We start from the raw sequence: 10,014 nt of genomic DNA, 5'->3' as shown, positions 1-10,014 counted from the left end.
TCAGGAATGCAGGAGGAGGCGGAGCAAAGCAGAGAGCAGCATATCTGAATCCTGGCAGGGAAATGGGAGAGAGGGAGGGACGGGTTTTTTTGCCACTGGACGCCTCTGCAGAAGGAGGCAGATCAATAGAGAGAAGCCAACGGAATATTTGATCAGTTTCATCATCCTCTGAGGACACCCAGCTGCTCCTCCCTGCAAAAAGCAAGTGGTCACCACACGTCCCCCTGCCTAGCCCAGCCTACTCCTGCATCACTGCCCAATCTGCTGCCTTCATCCTTGCCTGCAGCAGGAGAACGTCAGCTGGCTGGGTGGCTGGAAGAGAACGGGCTGCAGCCGAGTGGTGGAGCATCTCCTTCACATGCAGAGGGTCCCAGGTTAAATCCTTAGCACCTTTGCGCAGGGCTGAGAATTCTCTCCCTGGCCCGGGGAAGCCGCCACCAGTCACTTGAGGCACTACTGACTTAGATGGACCAATGAACCAGCTCAGGGTAAGGCATTAGAGCTAGGTTTATTGAGAATGCAACGCAAAACAGAAAAGGAGGCTATGAACACAGGAGGCACAGCAGTACACATGAGAGGCCACCGTTACATGGTAGAGAACAAAGTCAAGTACAAAAGTTCTCCGGTTCGATCCCTGAAATCACCAGGTTTGCTGATAGCAGGGCTGGCGAAAACCTCTGAGCTCCCACAGTGCTGTTCCCAGAGCAGACGATACGGCTCTTTCTTCTTCTCCATGTTTCAACATAAATCGCTTGGAGACCTTTTAGGTAACAAGCGACTCTGCAGCTAATAACACTTAGTTTGATAGATCAATGGCCTCACTTTGATTACTGACCATTTAATGAATTATTTAATTTCTATACCGCTTAATTAATATATATATAAATATCTTGGAGCGGAGTACAGAAAACTGAAGCAGCAACAGACAACATACGCAAAACGTTACAAAAATACACAGTTACATATAAAAATATTGCACCAGGACAAATTTGCTAATAGATATGAATCTTCCTTCTGACACACCCTCCCTCTCAGCCTCCAGTTTCTTACCCAGGGTTCAAACAAACTCTTAGCTCACCCACAAAAGTCTCATGATGAGAAGAGTTACTGGAAACAGTGGACATCACCCTAGTCTCTCACTCTAGACTTGCTTTTGCAGATGGTACTGCCTCAGGCTTCCCACAGCTGTGTCCCATTCAGCTGTCCTCTCCATTCCCAGTGCCAGGTGCAGCAGGTTTGTTGAGTTTCCCAGGGGATCCAAAAGATAAGATAAAGGTCCCCCTCCCCTAGCAACAAGTTATTAAAATATTAACATAATATATTCAATAAATATATATTTTTTTAAAAGTAAGCAGAGCTGCTATCACACAGCAGTTTACGCTGTTTCCCCAATATTTCTATAACTTTTAATTTATGCATTATATTTCAGCTTTCACATGATGTAGAAGCTACTTCAGGAAATGCAACAGAATATAGTGCAAGTTTATCAATCTATTTCTATGTTATTTGCTTCCAGAAAGAAATCCATTTGCAGATAACATGGAAATGAGTGCTAAACTTTCACTAGAGTCTGCTGTATTTCCAGAAGTGGTTTTTATGTCATGTGACAGCTCAAACATTATGCAGAAATGAACAGTTAGGGAAAGTTGGGAAAACAGAATAAACTGCCATGAACGCAGCCTTCCATAAGCTGCAAAAGCTCTTAAGTTTTGCCTTACTCACTAATAGGGACTAGGAGAAAATTGACTCAGCCCATTGAACCTGGGACCTTCTGCAGTCCACTGAGCTACAGCCCATTCCCAGCCTTCACACTTTCCTGAATGTTGTAAATGCAGTAATTGATGGTTTTGGATGGGCCACAATACATATTTAGATATATGGGGGTGGGGGTGGGAATGAGCCATGATTGTTAAAAATTGGTAATGTGTCAAAGTTCTAAGAGCGAGAGAAGGGCCATGGGTCAGCGGTGGAACAAAGGTCCCAGATTCAATCTCTGGCACTTCTAGGTAGGACTGAGATTTTTCCCTGTCTGAAGCCCTGGAAAGCTGCTTCCAGTCAGTGTTAACAATATTGAAATAGATGGACCAGTGGTCAAACTCAGGACAAGCCAATCTTAAATTCAGTCCTCTGTTTTCCCATCAGTTTGTGGGTTTTTTCCTTTAAGTTCTTGTGAAAACTCATCAGCATTTTTTTTAAAAACAGACACATTTTTGTATGAAATTTTACCTGGTGCACACATTTCTGCACAACATTTCACTCATATGATGCCTTTTTGCATGCTGTTTTCATTAAAAATGCATTCTCATGGACATTACTGCAGTATATGCATTTTTTTGTACCGGACAGCAGCAGTGAAAAATTCAGAGAAGTGAGTGTTTCCAATGATGGCTGTGTGTTAGCGTGCAGTTTGGGGAAGAGTGAATTTTGTAGGCTTGCCTTCAAATGCAAACTGAGCGAAATTATGGCGCAACGGGTCAGTGTGTCTGGCCCACCCAGGAATGGCTGTGGGCAATATTATTGCATCACAGGGCATTGGACTAGATTAACCCACAGGGTCCCTCCCAATCCTACAATTTTGAGATTCTATTACTTCAAACCCTTTTTAAAAAGATCAGTGTCTTAATCACTTGATGGTCAGGACCTACTGGCACTTTTAGAAGACCTCATCTGGTGGCTTCAGAGGAGCAAAGGTGGTATTGGCACAAGGCTCTAAGAAGAGCTGAGGAAGCAGCCTGAAACCATGTTTTTCGTTTTTGTTTTTGTTTTATATATTAAAGTATTTTATTAAAGATTTCTTGATATACAAAAGTATGTCTCTCACACACATTTTTTCCATGTATCATTTTTACAAATCAGTTTCATTTGTTGAGACATTGGGAAGAAAAGGGGGAAAGAGGTGGACGGGGGGGGGGAGATGGGGGGTGGGTGACCATGTTTCTATTTTACTTAATATATGTAGGGTTTGATGTCAACGTGGCTTGTGCAGGTTCTCTTTTGTTTGCCTGTGTTTGGTGGTGAGAGAGGTTGGGGTTCACCTAGGGTGTGGTTGTTTATTTGTGATTGGCTGTGGTGGTATTTGTCTTCATGTGTGAGTGGGGTGGGTGGGTGTTTTGGATCAGGTTAGCCATATTGATTTGTATGCTGTTGGTAGATTTTTGTCATTGTCTTGTTGGGCTGTGTGTGTGATAAAGGGGAGTCATACCAGGGTGAAGGCGTCTTCTTCTATTTGTCCCCTTGTCATTTTCAGCTTATTGGTTAATTTTTCTAGTAAGGCTGTTTACCATAATATTTGGTACCATTGGTCCATGCTTACTCCTGACAGGTCTCTCCAGTGTCTGGTTATGATGTTTCTGGTCGCTGAATGTAGGTGGGTTATGAGTTCTTTGTGGTGTAAGTGGGCATTATTGTCTTGGAAGATGTTTAGTGCCTGGAACCATGTTAAGCAGGAAGCCTACGGGAGGCTCCCTTTCCAAGCTATCAGAAGGGACTGTGCAGGGCATCTCCTCCCTTCCCCCTCCAAAATAGTCTCTGCAATATTTTGTGTGGATTTCAACTAATTAGATTTTCGTTTTTTCATGTCTAGCTAGACATGCTTTATTTCTTTACAGCTACGTTAAATACATAATGGAGTCCATAACAGCTTATGAGCAGGTTGTGAAGCACATTAGCATGCAGGAATAATTAAAGCTTCGCTTGAAAAAGCTTGGCTTTGCAGCAATGTTATATGACACTGCAATGCAAATGATTAGGACTGCTCTTTAATTGCATCATTTCACCACAGATCCCCAGGGTTTGAGACATGCATGATGTACCCCCTCTGCTGATTTTGTTTCTTTCTCTAATACAAGACACTAAAGCCTCAGTTTTGGTCCACTTCTTCTAGTCATCAGATTGGCTTTGCTGCCTGTGTGTTTGACATCTCTGCTGAATCACTTGCTCCTTCTTTCCTCATTCTACTGTCAAATTTACCCTGACCGTATTTACCCTTCTATCTTTTTCTCCATTGTTTCAATTTTTGTCTCTACGGCCTGCTGTAGAGATAGCAGTGGCTCTCTGTAGCCTACAGTTTGGAAACTGGAACACAGACCCAGGAACACATGATCCTGTCTCCATTATTCTCCTTTTCCCTTTTTCTGGTTGGACTTGACCATGGTTTAGCATTAGATTGGTACCATCACTAACCATGGTTAACACCAACTGGGGATACCACTATAACTGTTGAAAGTTCAGATTGCAATCTAAGAATTGTTTTGCTGTTAATTGTGCAGGCACTAATTGCTTTGGCAAATCATTATCTTTTGGCACCACTATCTTTAATAGTAAGACAATAGCAACGACCTACCTGACAGAGTTGTTACTAAGCTTACTGAGATCATCCATGTAAATAAATGATTTACTCTAGCCACTAAGCATCAAAATTATTATTATCATTCCCTGCTCCACACACATGCTGACTTGTTTTCAGCCTACTCTTGAACTGATCTCATTTTATCCTATAGAACTTGCACATCTTATATAAAATTCTCAGTGAACTGTGTCTCGTAAGTCAAACTTTTAGACTGTGTTCTCTGCTGCCCTGAATCCCAAAATGGTCTGCCCTATCACTCAACCCAGTACAGTGGTACCTTGGGTTAAGAACTTAATTCGTTCTGGAGGTCCGTTCTTAACCTGAGGTACCACTTTAGCTAATGGGGCCTTCTGCCGCCGCCGCACGATTTCTGTTCTCATCCTGAGGTAAAGTTCTTAACCCGAGGTACTACTTCTAGGTTAGCGGAGTCTGTAACCTGAAGTGTCTGTAACCTGAAGCGTCTGTAACCCGAGGTACCACTGTACAGTTTATTTCCAAGCATCCATTCATAGGCTTATATTATTACTTACTCAACTCAGTGTGTATATATAATGCAATATATCAGCAGAGTGTAAACGAGAGGAAAACCTGTCCATGCAAATTGTCCATAACCACTGCTTTGGCAGAGCTGTGACCAGGTCAATCTTTCCTTAAGCAGCAGAAAATATTCATAATCAGCTTTGGTCCCCTAATCACACTTATGAACATGTCTACAAAACCCATAATCCCTGAATAACATTCAGAAAAAGAGGCCTTGTCCACCAAATACTCTGTACACTTTTTACGTGGTCCCTTTCACATGCACCTAAATGGAACGGAAGAAGCTCCTCTGCAGTGCAATTCCATACATCTAAAGGATGTATGGGAATTGTACAGCCACATGGTTTTCTGCCATGCAATTCTCTAGGTTTCTGGAAATGGATGACTAACAATCCTGATGCAATGTTCTCTGATGCAACAATGGCTTTTACCGATAGCACTGCTAAGACAAGTGGCAATTTAATGCACCATTTTCATACTGAGTCTCGTCGCCTCTGAACCCTCCTGCCCAGCTTGTGTTAAGCATCTGAGAATGAAAAACAGTGATATAAAAATCCTGACCATATGAACAAAGATAGAAGAAGAAGAAGAAGAAGAAGAAGAAGAAGAGGAGGAGGAGGAGGAGGAGTTTAGATTTGATATCCCACTTTATCACTACCCGAAGGAGTCTCAAAGTGGGTAACATTCTCCTTTCCCTTCCTCTTCCTCCCACAAAAGTTCATTTGTGGTTCTAAGGTCATAATGGGTGCCATTTTCTTAACTGTGCAATATAGTCTCAGGCTCTGAGTCATGAAAGGTTTATGTCTGCAGCGCAGGCAATACTGAAATTTCTTTATTTTTACAGTGAGAATAATAAGAATGTAGAGATGGATTATTAAAGCAATATTGTGAGTTGGCTATCTTGTGGATGGACAACTAACGAGCATCTGCAGTGTAATCGACTCAGAAACAAGTCACAATTCAATGGGATTTGCTCCCAGATAGGTGTGCATAGCAGACTTAACATTCTTTCATGATTTGGAACGCTTTCCTAATATATTGATCTCACTATCTAGCCATTGGAAGGTGACACCCTCTACCTAGTAAGAGGGCAGAGAAGTAGGTGGGGTTAGTTTTGCATGTTGAATGTAGCGAATGAAAGGCAGAAAACAGTTTATCTGGATTTTTGTAGCTTTGGGGGCTTCAACAATGGGAATGTTGGACCTGATGCCTAATTTTTAGGTGTTTATGTGAGTAAACAAAGCAAGTATTACAAAGATAATGTATATCTTCCTTTAGGGATGGACAAATATATAAATGTCTGTTTCCCTCTGTTTCATGTTTTTCCAGCCTTCAGTTTTTCCCATTTCTGCATCTGTCTGCAAACTTATTTTTAAGACATGAAAATTTCTGCACATTTTTGTGTGCATTTTCCCTAAAACAGGCAATTTTAAAAAGCATTTCCCCCAAATATAATGCATTTTAACAAAAGAACAAAAGAAGAGCCCACTGGATCAGGTCAATGGCCCCTCTGGTCTAGCATCTTTTTCTCAGTGTGGCCGACCAGATTCCTGTGGGAAACCCGCAAACGTGACCTGAGCACAAGAGCACTTTCCCCTCTCGCGGTTTCCAGCAACTGTCATTCAGAGCACAGCCATCATGGCTGGTAGCCATTGACAGCCTTTACCTGGATGAATTTGTCTACCCCTCTTTCAAGTCACCCAAATTGGTGGCCATCGCTGCCTTCTGTGGGAGCAAGTTCCATATGTGTGTGTGTGTGTGTGTGTGTGTGTGTGTGTGTACAGTCAAACCTCGGTTCTCGAACAGCTCCATCTCCGAACGTTTCGGTTCCTCAACGCCGAAAACCCGGAAGTAAATGCTCCGGTTTTCAAACGTTCCTGGGAACTCGAACGTCCAGCGTAGCTTCCGCGGGAGTGCAAGAAGCTCTTGCAACCAATCGGAAGCCACGCCGCCTTGGTTGTCAAACGTTTCAGAAGTTAAACAATCTTTTGGAATGGAATACGTTCAACAACTGAGCTTTGACTGTATATTTTGTAGGCGCTAAAGAGGCATCACAAAATTCAGAGAAGTGAGCATTTTTAATGATAGCTATGTTTTACTTTGCATATTGTGCAAATTATGCAGGTTTGCATTAAATGTGAACTGACAGGATTTCTCCCGTTCCTAATTTCTTTGATATGTGTGTTCTACCCCCCCCCCCAAGGAAACAAACCCCTTCAAGACCGACCCTGGTCTTATTCCTTTGTTCTGGGAAGTGGTGAGCATATAACCATATTTTTTCTTTGACCCAGACACGCTGGGCTCTCTCTTTGCTGTTACAAGGGGCAGTTCTACCACGAAGCACCATTTGATTAATTATGCTCTTGTATGAAAAGAATGGGAGGGCTCGTAATTGGAAAATATTTTTTGTTAGCTTTGCTATTCTTTTTATTATAACAATCAATTTCACTTTTTAATCTACAGGCTTGTCAGGCCTTGGAAATAAAAGAGTGCATGTATGGCACGTGGGAGATGTGGATTTCCAGCGAATTAGATTTCTTAGACTAGGCATTTTTGATTATTGGTTATGCACTGCCTGACATACTGCACACTGTAATGAAGTAAGGTAATGTATATATACAGCTGTTTTGAACTCCCTTCCTGCCCTCTGTCCATTACTCCTGTTCCCCTGGGCTATGCTGACACACCAGACACAGATATGCTCAACACAACAGTGCCATTTTCTTAAAATTAACAGTCTAAAACAACGTCACTCTTTTCACACTGCAGATGCAGAATTTAGTCTGTGGCACAAGCAATTTTTAAAAGGTCACTTACAGCTTCACAGGGTGAGCTATGAGCCCATGAGGCTGACATACAGGCTCTGTAGCAATCACAGCTTCATTGTGTGAAGACTATGGGGGAGACTGACACACTAATACAGATCTCACTCAATGAATGGGATTAGAACTGACCTGGAAGAGTTATGGGCCCTTTCATGAGGTATGCTCAGAATGCCTTTTTGACTCTTATATTTCTTTTGTTTTAGATTATGAGCATAGCTTATCTATCTGACACAGCACAGAAAACAGGTCCTTTTCATTCAGGTTACACTGCTTCAACGGCTTTATACAACATAGTAGCCTATAAATTTGTTTAATAAATGAATAATAAAACCCGGTGAATATATTTTATCCTGTTTCTGTGAAGAGGTTTGAGCTAAAAATCTGCTTTATAAACTTACTTTGTTGACCAGGCCTTTGGTAGAGAAGGATCATGAGAAGGTGAGGCCATGGTTGATTCATGACTGCAGCAATTGTTGTTGTTGTTTTTTGGTGTGTGTGTGTGTGTGTGTGTGTGTTATTGTATGATGTGAATTGCAATGTTTAAAGGTTTTAAATGTTAGACAAATAAACAAGCTGCAATCAGTCGGAATATGTAATCTAGAGAGAGTTTTAAAACTGAAATCTGAAGAGGCAAACGACTTTGTTAAGCCTGGGGTAATTTTGAATTGATTAAACTAACAAATTTATGGAGCAATCCAATGCATACCTCCTTAGAAATAAGTCCCATTGAGTTCAATGGGACCTCCTCCCAAGTACATAAATATAAGATTTCAGTCAATAATAATAATAATACTCACAATAATATAACGAAATTTTGGTTATGCGGATCCACATGGTTTGTTATCTCAAATATTCTCTTACTTCTTAGTTATGATTTGCAATAGTGAGATGTTATCATGCTTCATATTACAGTGGAACCTCAGGTTACGTACCATCCTCCTTACAAACGCTTTAGGTAACGAGCTCCGCTAACCCGGAAGTAGGTGCTCCTGGTAGCGAACTTTGCCCCGGGATGCGAGCAGAAATTGCATGCCGGCGGTAGGCCCCATTAGTGAAAGCGCGCCTCAGGTTAAGAACGGTATGAATTAAGTCCGTAACTAGAGGTACCACTGTAATTGATTGTACTATTATAACACTAAATTGGCACTATTATAACACTAAATCATTTTGGTAAAATGATGAGAGAACCAAGTCTTTGCAATAAAATAAGAAAGACAGACATGAAAAATATTTTTTTCTCTCCAGAAAAATAAGGAAGACTGACATGTATATGACCTGGTACATAACAGTTTACAATGAGTTAACTAAAAGCTGGTATATCAAGAGCCTTTCTGATATTCCCCACCCCCAACTCTCTTGGAAGTCTGTTTAAGACTGAACCTGGATAGCTTTTATGACATATTTTGTTGATGCAGGGACGGGGAAATGATGAGAGCTGCAGTCCAGCAACATCTGGGGGGGGGGGGCACAGGTTCCCCATCCCTGAGTTGGCTGGGGATCCAGAAAGTTATTTTTGCCTTGAGTGGGGGTGAATCTGCCACACCCCAACTCCCCTGGGAAAAAGACTCAAAATGGTTTTGCCCTGGGGAAGAGTTGGGGAATGGTCAGGTGGACCATCAGGCCAATCAGGATGGAGAGGAAGCCACACTTTGTAAGAAACTGGCTCCACCACCACCCACCCACCCACACCCCAACACTCCACTTTTCTTTGCAGCTTCTTCCTTTCTTCCTTATGGAATATGCGCTTTGCTTGTTGCCTGCTGAATAAGAATTTTGGATAGAGTGCCTGATTGGTCTTGGGACTCCAATTTTTTTTGCCTACTCCATACTGCTGGGAGTCCTGTCCTTGGGGGTGATGTTTTGTATTGGTTTAATTGGTTCTTAGTTTGGGCAGGAAAGAAAAGTTAAGATCTGGTGAGCTTAATACCAAAGTTGTTGTTGGGTTAAGGGTACTCTTTGTCACCCAATGCTGTTTCAGCATTGGATCCTTTTGGCTTGGTAGGGGCATTGGGTGAACCCCAACCTAGTGGGGCCACGGTGCGTTTGCCAGGTTCACTTACCCAAGGTCCTTTGCAGAAAGGAGGAAGAATTCAATTCCTTTACTGCAGGGCCACATGCCTCTAAACATGCCCAGGATTATACTTGTTTAATTAATAAGATTTTCTTTTTATGGATTATTATTGCTATTAGAAAAGTCTTTTTTATGCAGTGAGAAAGTCTGCTAGTAACCCTGAAGAATTAAAAGCTAAAGCTTTATCACATGCCCACAAATAATGAGGCCATTGTGGCAAAGGCCAGAAT

The sequence above is a fragment of the Lacerta agilis genome, chromosome 4, assembly GCF_009819535.1.
Source record: "Lacerta agilis isolate rLacAgi1 chromosome 4, rLacAgi1.pri, whole genome shotgun sequence".
Classification (NCBI taxonomy): Eukaryota; Metazoa; Chordata; class Lepidosauria; order Squamata; family Lacertidae; genus Lacerta; species Lacerta agilis.
This window is presented reverse-complemented; position numbering follows the sequence as displayed.